Source organism: Neodiprion virginianus, chromosome 3 (assembly GCF_021901495.1).
Source record: "Neodiprion virginianus isolate iyNeoVirg1 chromosome 3, iyNeoVirg1.1, whole genome shotgun sequence".
Classification (NCBI taxonomy): Eukaryota; Metazoa; Arthropoda; class Insecta; order Hymenoptera; family Diprionidae; genus Neodiprion; species Neodiprion virginianus.
In genome coordinates this window covers 38,980,883-38,994,488 of record NC_060879.1, presented here as the reverse complement: position 1 = coordinate 38,994,488, position 13,606 = coordinate 38,980,883, and the positions used below count along the sequence as shown (strand labels likewise).

At 47.3% G+C, this 13,606-nt stretch overlaps 1 protein-coding gene across 1 annotated transcript in view; it reads right to left on the bottom strand.

Annotated features, from left to right (window-relative positions):
• The window catches only part of LOC124301651 (protein dachsous), a 236,128-nt gene that overhangs the window by 191,313 nt on the left and 31,209 nt on the right, over nucleotides 1-13,606 (bottom strand). The gene's annotated exons all lie outside the window — the stretch shown is intronic.

Here is a 13,606-nt window from a genome sequence, read left to right as displayed (position 1 = left end):
TCTTACAAGCGAAGAGCTCACGGGACGCGGAGGTCGCAAGCGCTGTGAAAAAAAAGAGAGGAAAGCAGAAAGAGAGTGCACTGCAGGACCCGGAGGACCGGGTGAGGAGTGGATAGAGTTACTCGGAGTTAATAAACCCAGGGTCGAGCGCCAAGCTCGGGACCCTCGGCCTCCTCACCGCCTTCTCTCGTCCGCGGGGCTCAACCACAGACATCGCGAGGCGGACATCGACAAATTATTTTCTCCAGCGAGGCTATCTCGAGCTACAGCATCCCTTGCTGCGGTTGCGTGTGAGAGTGAGATTGTCATCGGGAAAAAATGGGGAGGAAATTTACGAACGGCAGTCGGAACGCCGATACGGTGCAAAAGACGCGACTTCACCTCACACTGGTTCCGATCCGAGGCATCAACGGGGTCTTGTAAACGTCAGATTCGATCCGGCTGCTTCGTCTACACTCTACGAGCATAATATACCTAGATAGGCATGTGTGTACTCCCCGGGAGGCGAAGATCGCACCGAATCTCTTCTCATCCGGCGTCATCAGACACGCGTGCTACCTACTTTTGGCCTCAACACTGCTTCGAGTAATTGCCTGCAAGACCATTTGATACAGCGATGTTTGTGACTTTATAAGGACACTCGGGGAACACGCTGCAGTGAATGTTGGCCTCAACCTGAACTCAACGGTGGAATAACCCTTCACAAAGATCATCTTGGCGGTTATAATGGTCGTGAATATCACGTTTTAGCTCGGATAGACCATCGATTGAAAGTTTGAGACACGCGGAATGGTTCTTCACGGTGTCGGACCCACTGCTGATCCGATCGAGAACTCGTTGCGATTATTCTGACTTTTGAGATAATTTCGCATCCATGCGGTAATTGCTCTTGATTAAGTTAATTACGGTTAAGCGGATAAAGCCGTGGGTTTGAGGGTACTAAATATCGAAGAGAACGACGAAGCGAAGAAGCACCCTGCGCGGCTACGGCGAGTCCTTTCTCGTATGAGAGACTTATTCCATACTCGTAACTTGTTTCCGCGAGTTGTTCGAGATTCCTGAACTCCTCCTTGAAAGAAGCCACTTTACGGCGTGGAGACCGACCGGAGTGTAGCCTTGGGTATAAAATACGGTGGGAGATATCTTATTGGATTACTGGCACATCGCCTGACTCACCACACGCGTAAATTAGCTTCGATTCCCTTAACGAATCCTGAAACATTCCCGCACCATCTTCACAGACACACGTAGGACAGGCTGCAGACGCGTCCGCACTTGCAATCGAGTCCATATCCTCGCGAGCCGCTTGATATACATATATGTGGGTATACCAGAACTACTTTTAGCCTAATTAACGGCTTCGAAATTCCACCGAGATAAATCCACCGTCCGTTAAATTAAGCTGGACCGATTTGTGATATTTTCTTTTGTACGTGTTATCGGCATTGATCGGTGTCAATTTTTATGTACCTACTATGAAGATTCTTATGTCGGTATTCAAATTAATTACCAGTTCAGCGACACCGCGAATAATGTTTGGGACTGGGCAGCTAGTAATGTACTATTAAATTTGAAATGCATTACGAGAATCGTTTCTCTACTTTTGGTAACCTATGTAATTTGATAAATGACGGTCGTTACACGGATCGTCAGTGGGTAAATCGATTTGTGAAAACCAAGCGCTATAGTTTCCCACGCTCTGGGAAAATGAGGCACAATTTGCGGCGCGCCCATTTTGAGCTGGCAACGATTTAGCGGACCTAGATTATTCTTCTAAGAAAATACTAGCGCTTTTACGCTATGCTGCACCACGATCTAACAGCTACTATTAACTTGTCCCGATTTTAACCGATTTCAGATGCACGCAGAACTATGCAGCAGATGATTGATCGGCGAACAGTGCCTAATCAATTCTGTAAAAATACAGTTCGACAATCGCTTGCGCAAAACAAAAAATCGTGTCAAAAATTTTCAGAGTTTGGATCATGAAACAGGTGATCTTGCTTGACTACAAATAACTTCGACAAGATGAGTGTATTGTTTCACCGGTGTAATGGTCGAGCCTTGTGGCCATCGTTACTTCAAAACTTGATATAAAATAAATAATTTTTCTGAGCTTGCAAAATATTTCCGATCAAGATCGATCGGATTTTTCAAACCGATCGCAGTTGAGAAAAAGCCTTTTCACGTGCGAGGGGAAAACGACTACGGTGTGAACAAGGGGAGACCACGACGATTATACGGTTGATTGAACAAGGCGAGGAAACCTGCAGTTGTTGCAAGGTGTGGATAGCCATGCAGGAATAGGTGGCGGTGATTTACCGGTTTTTCACAAGTTTCCATCAGCCGCAGTAGGCTTTGTGTAAACACGAACTTGGTCTAATTAAAGCAAATCAAAACACCCGTGTCTCACGTGTTCCAGCGACATACAACTTCGTGATCTCGACATGTTCGACAGACGCGTTCCAATGGCACACATTTATAAACAGCACACGTACCTCGGAGTTGCGCCTGGTTCAGTGGGCTGTGAGACTGCGTGCGTGTAACTTCGCATAGGCAGCCCCTGCAGGTATGTATCGATCGTTGTGTGGGTGCGTACGTCGAACGTAGAAACTACACATAGATATGGCCGCTACTAATTGCATCAGCATACCAGTTTGCCATGTCAAACTGCACCTGTGATTCCTACAAACTCTCTTTCGGAACGACTGGTGTGCGTACGCTGCCATGCAACTCGGTACTGCTGTTAGTGGGGCGTAGACGCTCTTAGCACGTGTAACTTTATACCTTTCTCTCTCTCTATTTTCTCGCTCTCCATTCTCCTCTATCTCGCCTTAGATGATAGCGCTCAATTTATTTCCTCAAAACCCACACGCAAAGGATTGCGCACATTGCGACATCCGTTGATCAAGAATTAATACAATCCACTACTCTCGACGTAATTCGCCCAAGGTGGGAAGCACAAGGTATAATGTCAGAAAGAGTATAAATTTTCTTTTATTTAAAATTCTGGCCAAACATGCGAACACTGGCTGGTAAATTTTAAGAGCTAATTTCTTAGTTATTGGTTAACATTTGGAGGTTCAATTACGATGAAATCAATCTTGCCATCTTTCTCTATTTTCAGAAATTTAATTCGTAAATTAGATACTTCCAGGAGAAATCTTACAGCCGAAACAAAAACGCAAGCGCGTCAAAGGCAGCCATATTGATTCTGCGCGGTTGCGTGAATTCTTACTTGTGCCAGTGCACGTATGAGAAGAACTTATCTCACACCCAGACGCGTATTTCCAAAGAATAAAAATTAAGAAAGCGAGAGTTATCGAGGGCTCTAGATTAGCTTTAACGCCACAAAGGCACACATACATTCATAACTAGTCAAAGTCTATACCTGCAAGGTTCAGTAAGACTCTCATGTAGGACTTGATTTTCCGTAGGAGTGAGCTAATTGTGGGTTTTCGTTTAATTAGCCTGCGCATACGTATGCCGATATAAATGAGCTTGGCCGAGAAGCGTGGGGTGGAAGGCGGAGAGGGGAGAAGCAGCTGTGCGTGCCTCGAGGCAGTATATCACTGGGGACAAAACGCGACCCGTCAAAGTGGTGGAAAAGCAGTTTCGCCATTAAATGGGTATAATATCGCATACCTGCCTCTTCATTTCGTGCCTTACATCCCATTCACTCCCTTCACGCGGTTCACCGTGGTTATAATGCGACTTATATATATAGCCGGCTGCAATGTTCGATTCGCGATCATCATCAACGCTCGACGAGGAACAAATATTGTAATATCACGGTGCTCGCGCAGTTCCCTATACAGCGTATACATGTACATCGAGAATTAATTTATACTCCCCATGCGGCTTCGCCCCCGTGCAGTGAGCCCGATCACGTCGCTTACGGTAATGAATCATACACACCGAGTCGACTCAGGCCAAGATGACTCTTCTCATGCAGATTCACCCACGGAGCGGTTCAAAATCCAACCTCTGAGATCAAGGCAGTGGATTCGTTTTTTTTTTTTTCTTTTTTTTCTTGTTTTTGTCATCACCTCTCTCGGTTCAAATACTTCGTTCATCTCTTTGTAGAGACAAAAATAAACCCGTAACTTCGGCTAATCTCACTCGTTCTTAGCGACTAATTGATCCGACGGTTGATTGAATTTTTTATCCCTAAATTTTTCAATTATAAAAGTACGATAATTGAAGAACGGTCTTTCAGAAACAACACGCGAATTGACTTATACACACACAGACACACTATCGCACGTCTCGGTTCACCTGCCAATTTATCGTCCGATCGTGCGATTGTAACTACTTTGTACGCCGCGCAATTGCATGATTTAGAAAGTGAACCATGGTTGGGATCTGCGCAACGAATGAACGAATAATATCGAATCAAACTGATACGTGATCGGGGTTAATACATCATTGAACTGGCGAGTTTGTTTCAGCATGCAAAGCTCAGTTATGTACGTACACAAAGATAATCGAACCAGCGGAGTATCTCTTACGTTTCGGAACGAACTGCAGAAAAGAAAGAAGAATAAAGAATAAGAATAAGAGGAGGAGGAGGAGGAAGAATGAGAATGAGGATTATACGTAGAAGAGAATTATTCGCGAAACAAGACAGCCAGAGGCTAAAAGGCGTCGGGATGTGAAATTCTTGCGTTGCTGGCCGTCTTTCGCGTTCGGCACGAAATTATACAATTATGTACATAGCCAAGACATTTTGGCGTGTATTCTCTGGAAGGCTGCAGCCAGAACGCGGCAGGACGATTAGGGTGGTCGATTGGCGCCAGAGGAATAAAGGAGCCGGAATCTCGCAATGTTATACGGAGGTCTGAAAACGAAGAAAGCGAACGGCTTCATTCCCGCCGGTACCGATTGTTATACCGCCATAATATTCTTATTCAATTTTCGCGAATTCTCGTGATTCAACACCGGTTCTCCGTTCTCGTATCATCCTCGTATCTCTGTCCCCCCGGTATTTAATTTCCGATTTGAAGTACGCTCGACGCTTCGCTCCGCGGCAGCGGCGGCGGCGGCGGCGGCGGCGGGGGCGGTCATTTGTAATCATTAGCTGGCAACGGGCACAGGAACCGGATATGTGAATGTGCTGCGCGCCGCTCTCATCCTTCTCGCGCCTTTAAGTCCGACGCGTCTTTATAGATCTCGGACTGCATATCACGCACTTAGGGAGGCTGCGGCCGAGTGCGCGCGTTTCACACGCACGCGCATCCCGTGTAACGCATTATTATACCGTTCCGTAGAGTACGTAATGTCCGCGTGGCTTCCACCCAGCCCGCGCCTCGACTTTGTTGGCATGTAATTCCCATCTATCGGGGAACAGGTATACAATATAACACCACTAATATCTCACAGTCATTATTGGTTTCGTATATTAGTTTCATGGAAATATCAATAAACCGGTCGTTCACCGTTCTCATATCCACCACAGGTTCTTCCATCTCTCTGTAGCTCTCCGGATACGGAGAGTCTAACTGCTTTAATACGTAAGCAGCTTCAAGTGCTCGATCCTCGATCTTTTATGTGAACGTTATAAGGCTGCATATTCTTCCATCTCCATGAGTACACCAGTTTCATCTTCGTGTTACTCCAGCGTTATACATACAGAGAATATCGTTATGGGTATAATAAAAGATTGAGAAAAGAAAAGAAATCTATTACATGGAAAAATTTTCCAGTAAAAAAGACCTCAATGCCGTGTAAGAACTTTGGGTTACTGTGCGTACAAGTAGAGCTCTTTGATCACCTGCGTTACAGGTTTAGCAAATAATGTCGACGCTACCGCCCGTATCAATTATAATATATTTATAACTAAAACTAGCGAAGAATAAACTGCACATCGAGGACTCCAAGCATAGATTTTTCAAAAACGTTGTGGAATTTCATCGCAATAAATTACTGGCAGCATGCATGCGTGTGCCGCATCGCTGCAGTACATGAACGGCTCTCTCCCCCGGAGCTGACTCGCTCTCTTAATTTCACGCTAATTTGCGGCTTCTTAAAAGAAATTAACCAAAAATCCTAGCCAGTTTATGGCTCCGGCTTGATAGCCAGTCCTATCTGCAGCATCCGCCTGTCGGCGTCTTTCTTCTCCCTCTCATTACCCTCCTCTTTCACTTCTTCTGGCTCGAGTCCGAATAGGAAATAAGCCTGCGCTGCACTCGACGCTTTAACCGTCACCACCGTGACTAGCTGAGCGTGCCCTGCACAGAACCGCGACTTAATCTTCTGTAAACAGGCGCTAAACACCTCGTAAGACGACTCGTCTCTTTAAGAATGCAGAGAAACCTGCACATCCTCCAGGATTGCATATTTCGGTTTTCGCAGGTCGTCTACGACGCGTTTTATACTCACACATGCGCGAAAGCATATCCGCACCGCACAACCGCAACTGCGCAAGCACCTTTGCCGTGGTGATAAAAATTCCGCAACTCCCCCAGCTCGACGGATAAATCACGTTCTATCACTTTGCCGCGGTAAGCCCTCGGGTACTCGCGTGTTATTCATAGCTACACATATACACGGTGACTTGAAAAGCAACATCTATCGTCAAGTTTCTCTCGAATTAATAGTTCCACTTTGTTATAATTCTTTTGTGATGAAATATCAATTTGATTCAACACTTTGTGAGGTTGTATACAGAGTAACTAGAAGTTTATTGCATTCCTACGTTGATTAGTCTGACACGAATGATTACAAATTTGAAACGACCGGATAACTTTAGTGACGACAAATTTGTGTTGACCTCTTGTTCGAACTTATGGTCCAATATTTAAAGATTTCGATGATTTCATGTGATTCCGTTTATCTACTGAAAGATAATAATGCGTGGACTTACCAAATTGAACAATATGAATCTCCTTCGCTATGATTGGAATGATTGATGACGTAAATTACAATTAGTACGGCATATCGTACCGTAACGTACGGCAGAGCATACAATACAATAGCAAAGCAGAATAGGATAATTTTATCAAGTCTGGTCTCACGCTTCGTCAGCCCGAAGCAACCTGAGTATGAAAATTAGTCACGTTTTAATTAATCCTCCTTCTGCTTAGACGCGACGTACGAATTTCACCTCGTGGAAATCATTGAAAGAATACGCTGCGGTGATATGAGATGCACGAATGCGCGGCATCCTCGCCGAGTAGATGTTTCATTCGTACACGGATTGGTCGGCGCTTACAGAAGAGGTGGAGATATACGTGTGATCCTGTGTTCACAAAGTGGCCTTATATACCTACAGCGGCAAGGAAGAGGAGGACGAGGGCCGCCGCCCCCCGTGGCGAACAGCTATCGCGGTACAAGCATTTTTCCCGTAATACCTTGTAACGTTAAAAGACACAATTGATAAATCGTAGGACGTTTCGTTTTGCGTGTCCGGTTGTCCACTTCGAAGTCACTTCGGAGGGGGCCTTCGCTATGCCTGCCACTGATCTCACGACCGGAAGCACGCATGGGTCCCCGATACTTCTGTTTTCACCTACCGTCTCCCATCGATTACCTTAACTCGATGTATTTACATGTCCCCGACATAAAGATAGGTGGACTGAAATTAGTGTAGGTATATTATAATAGGAAGAACAACAAACATGGTCGACTTCACCTCACCTCACGTAATGTATTGTAATTAGCTAACGAATGCGATTGATATTCAATTTCGTTTGTAAGTAAGAAAAAGATTCCGATTACATAAAAAGGGTGGGGGGGCTCATAAAATTTTTTTTTTTTTTATTCTTCCTCCTCCTCCACCCCGCCATTCCGGTGCCACTTTTTTTCCTACCAAGGTAGAGACTATATTGTAGCACAGTGTATTACAGTGTATTCTCACAATAACCCAGGGTAGCTGGGGCGCCTCAAACGGCCGTGTGAATGACGTGTGAGCGGTTTGATCCCGAGCGATTGCAAGCCGCACGACTACTCTGTGGCGTGATCAGCCTGTGAGGTATAATGAGTGTAACAAGAAGCGAACGAGCCAGCGATGGGGGAAAAAGAAAGAGAGAGAGAGAGAGAGAGAAAGGGTGAAAGGGGGGGGGGGGGGGAGGAGGAGGAGGAGAGACACGGTAATTAAAACCACGGCGCTGCAGTTGGGGAACGCGATAAAATAATAAACCATGATCGAATCACTCTTAATTGTGAACCGCGCGTTACAAATTGCGATGCGACAGTTACAACGAATACACATGTATATGGTTAGTATAACAGTAGATATGTTATAGGTATGGCGTGGATCGTATAATTCGAAGGAAAATAAATATTGTTACGAGGAGAAGATAAAAAATTGGATTTTAATAACCGTTCAACTCTACGGTTCAACGGCGCCGTGCGTGCAACAACATGTATTACATACCACTGTTCGCGAACGCGTTACATGTGCGTTGTTTTTAAAGTAATTCAGGCTTCTGTAATCTTTCACTTGTGTGGGATTAATGAGCATTGATTTATGCGGTTCGAAATTTCTTGCGGACCAAATTGATCGGACTATTAAAAAAGTGTAAAACACCGCCTCTTCGCCTCGGGAGATGGCTGATTCATTTTCATTGAATCCGACTCGATCTTTTCATCTATTTTTGTTTTCGAATCCGTGTGAAATACATATGCGGACAATAAGCTCGAGCTCGTCGAGCGATTCGAAGCCCGTAGGTACAAACGTAGCGGGCAGGTCGTTCCGTTTGATTGAAGGGAAATTTTCGCCTCCGCGTGTTGGCGCAACAGACTTTATACGCGCGGGTCTAAAACAGACGGTTTGAATCCCGGTAACGGGACGATAGCAAATTGGTCGCAATTACTGCGAAGAACCCAAGGATCACGAACGAGAAAATAAAACGTCCCACCGTTCGTTCATTTATTCGTCGGATACGAAAGCTGCAGCGCCGAAAACGGACAGAAAAATGAGATCGATCAACCCGGGGTCCGTTTCGACGGTAAATAATAACACCGCGCTAAGGCTGGCGTGCGGTATCGGGGCCGCACCGAAATATATCTTTAGTGGGTATATTACGTGAAAGACTGTTTTCGCTAGGCGCATCAGACGACGATATTACGTGAAAAGCTTTCAACCTCGAATCCCAACTATTCCCACACAAACCCGCCGCACGCTTGGACGTATTAAAGACGATAGCGGCGTATATAATCGCACCTTATTACCACTGGAGCTCTCATTAAAAAGCTTATTTCCTCCGAAACCGCGATGATGGGAAAATTTCCGAGCTATTACCCCGCAGTGTTCGTCTGCAGCCTCCGTCAACCGGCAGATCACAATCTTTTCCCATCTCGCAGACCGCGACCCTCGGGGCTTCGCCATCGCCCGGAATTAGAAATCGCGTTCCGAGAAGTTGCGGTCGAAAAGCGGTCGAGAGTTGACCGGGTGGTTTTCCGAAAGAGGGTAAAATTTGATCACAGAAAGGAAATTTAACACCCGAGCTTGCGAGGCGCGTGAACGGATAATGAGGAAGTTCCAAGGCACAACAGACCGCGCAGCGCTACATTGTAAATAATTGTATTTCATCAAGAGAAGCTGCCAAGGAACCCGTGCTCGGTTTGAGAGACTGCTAATTACGCACCTACCTACCTACCTACCTACGTACCTTCGATGAGCGACCAGGAGTGGAGAATGATGAGAGCGGGTTAGAGTTGGGGAGTGCTGTGCAAAGAGCCCGGCCTTCAAGGCGTTGTCTTACGTGTGAATACCCGCATGACAGTGTGCACGGAAAATAAAGCGGGACGGATCGAAGCTGCGCTTTAAAGAGCCGAGACAGAGAGAGAGAGAGAGAGAGGATCGCGGCGCGAGTCCGAGAGCCGTCTCTTTTATTTGCGCAAACAAAATACACCGGTATGTACAGCTATAACGAAACACGGTGCAAACCGTACGCAACCGCACCCCCTGTCTGTTTACGGTTTACACGCAACACTCGAACCATCTCCGACCATCGCCGACATCACCGGCATCATCGAGGCCGCGTAAGAAGCTTTCACCAAGTTTTTCACACCGCGTGTTCCTTGCCAAGCCCCTCCCAGCATCCTCGGGAGCTTCAAGGTGGCTTCAGGGAATGCAATCGTGCACTTACGTCCCGCAACTCCGGCTGAGAATTGCGAATTCCCCCTGTCGCCATCCGCGCGTGCACTCATCCACGAGATAGCCGACGATTACGTCACGGTCTCTGTATTAATTTTTCCACTCTCAGAATGACCATTGAATCAAATCCGGAATTTTGAATCCATGATATTTTTTCAGGTTTCAACAGAGTCTATATTCGTTGTTTCGCTCTTTCAGCGTTCGTCAGTTATTGATGATCGCAAAGCGTCTGATCAATTGAAGAATTCAACCTCAAGGATCAAACGAAGATATTGGAGTTCGATGAAGAACGTACTTTGCGACAATCGATCGCACGGTGTTTACATCGAACGGAAACGAATGCCGCAGGATCAAATTTTTGATTGAAACGAGGCGCGTAAAACATTCAAACATGTCATATCGCAACGTAGATCGACGATCGACAGTGTCACCCATTGCCGATAATAACGGTTTGCATCGATGATACAAAGACCGCGATAGAATCCACGGTGCAGCTGTGGCGCCGAGGAAGCCGGCTACGTAATATTTCCCTCGGACGTATTGCATGCGTGCAGACGATTGTCGAGTATCGGAGCGACGCGTTCCGCGGTTTACGTTACGTCGACGTACGCCGCGGGACGCGGGCATGCCCACATACGCGGGGCCTGATGCCCCAAGGTCCTCAACCTCGCATCGTCCCGGGCAGCTCGGCGTGTATTTTTCACTTTCGAACGGTAGCAGCGTCGCAGGAGCAGCGAGGAGCACTGCAGGCTCGCATGTGTCAGTCGGGCCTCCACCTCGACGAGTGCATCGCGTGCCCAAGAATGTCGTTGCATGTTTAGCGGGTTGGTCGCAATTACGAAACGGCAGCGGATGCGGACACCCACGTTCTGCCCCCTCCTCCGACCCTTCGCCCACATTCCCGAGACGCTCCCTCGGGAACAGGGGGCGAGGAAAACGAGAAAAGGAACGTAAACCGGGGAACCGATCACCCCGTCCGCAATGCTACCAGTATTTGGTAAATTTCCGAAACGGTTTGCGGCGAGGATATGGGAGGGGAGAAAAAGAAGGTGGCGGTGCGGTGGCGGCGCGGTCACTCTCCCGAGGCAATTGACGGGGCGGCGGCTGCCGGTCGAATCTGAGGACCGAGGAGCGGGAGCCCCGTAATCAGGAGCGTCGATTTGTTTTGTCCAAATGACACGAAATTATACGGCTGGCTAGAAAAATATAGCAGAGCTCCGTCGAATTACACGAGCCGGATTCGATACGAAAAAGGGACGCTGCCTCCCTTTCCCCCCTTCCGCAACGAGAGAGGGACCGGCGAAAAAGGACGACGCAATTATGCTTCCAGGCCATCCAGGCTCCGGGCTCGAGGCGGCCGTAGGCCCTCCTTCGAGGGTGATTAGAGAACGATTCTACGATTGCATTCTAGTCAATTACCTCCAACACTACCTACACCCATGATCGCAAGCAAGCATGCCAGACGGCGGTAATCCACGGTGCCTGCACCGGCAATTCCATTCTTCGACTTCGAATGCCCGAGGGTTGTATCAATTTTAGAAACGCTTTGTCCGACGTTCGATTTTCAGTATGCCGGACTCGTCTTCTTTGAAAGACACTTATTCTTGTTCTGTTTTTTTTTTTTTTTAACTCCCCTTCTTTTGCCGTCTTCTTATTCGGGGTAAAAATTAAACACAATAATCGCTTCTTCCTGCGCCTCATTACGAACGTTTGTTTCGATTCTATTCCACCCTCAGACTTTCAACGTGGACGTGCTAACTGGGCCGCACATATATATCTTGTAGGCACGAGTTGTTGTTTTCACCATTTCTCGGAATACACGATAAACGGTGTAGGGCATCTAAGGACCGGACTGTTATTCTTTGTCATTCACACCGTGCTCGTAACCATTTTACATAAAGGAATTTCATCGCACAAAACATTCTTTTTATTATCCTTCCATCCCTCTCTGTCTATACGTTTTCCGGGAAACAGGATAGAAAGCTTCGATTTCTTCCTATATATTCGAGCTTGAACGCTCGCTTGATAAAATAGCTTGAATTTTGATTGCCTCAGCTTCTGAATTTTCAAGAATATTCCAATTAAAAAAATGCTTGCGAATATTTTCAAATTCTTGCTAACAGAATTATTGAAAAAACAAACATAATTCCGTGGTCGATTCCCGCGTTTCAAGCAAGGTCATAACCGGTTACTTAATTTCTGCGCAGCAAAATTTTTTCACAGCGTATGTATCTCGAGAAAGAACAAAAGAAGGCAAAAGAAAAGAAAAAAACCGTCGAATCTGGCAAGGTAGGAATGAATAAAGGACCGCTCGGGAGCCGGGGAGAAACGAAACCGTGACGTACAAACGGACATCGAGAAGGAGGCACCGCAGCAGTCTAGGCTTAAGCGTCTCACGTTTCTCTCCGGAAATTCAATACCGCCCCTCCCGCGGTATCAGGGAGGCAGGCAGAAGGGTACAAAACACAAGCTATACACGTATACCTGGTAGCCTCGTGAAATGTCCAGATCATAGAGATATATTTTGCGGCTGCAGAAGCCAAGCGCGTATAAGCTGCACTTTCCTCGACGATTATCTCCGGGGCTTCCATACGTAACTTGCGCATGCACACGTGCCCCCGAAACTTGGCATTCCCAAAATCAATCCACCGGGGTCAGTCGTCAAGGCCCCGAATTCGCGGGCCTCGCCTACTTGCGGCGTCACGGCCGACTTATCGCGCAAGCGGCCAATTAAAGCTTAAGGACTCGCGTGTTTCACGGTCAGGGGCGAAGGGGCCCGGGCCCCCTGGTACAGGGGGCCCGACCGACCGACTCCTCGCTGCAGCATCGCCGAGGAACAAAGTCACATCATTTAGCCGAACGCATCTCCGGGTCCATCTCTGCTGCAGGATCCCCGGCGCTCGCTACCCGCGGAGCGTTAACCCCGGTAGTTGGCAGCACTGCCATTGGGACAACCGGAGATACAGATATGCTAATTCTCGTGTCGTTTACACGTGATATACAGCTGGACCGACGCGGACTGGAGTGTAGCTGACTCTCCTGCCGGCAGCTCGCCCGCGAGATCCGCGATTCAGCCGATCGTAACTTCCCCGCCATTCTCGAAAGCGGGGGAGTCCCTTCTGATCGAGATCAACTGTCCTTCGCCCCTCATTGCTGTTTCTGGTATCCGCCAACCGAGCGCGCACACTTATTATGCACTCGACCGCTCCTCCCCCCTCCTCGTTATGGCAACACGCATTGCTTCGGCAGCGATCATTCCCGAGCGGAATAGTAACGCGACTAGTTTCCCCGCCCTGTGGGAATTCAGGGAATTGCTAACGGAGAAATTTTAATGGCGCGGAAGCGCGCTTTCCGTTTTATCCAGTCGAAATTCAACCGTGTTTGAGGATTCTGCCGCGGACGGTGAACCGGGGTCATTGACCCGAAACGAAAAGATACGGAGATGCAGAATCCATTTTAGGATGAGATTCTCATGCTTTGCAATGGAGCGAAACTAGAATGAAT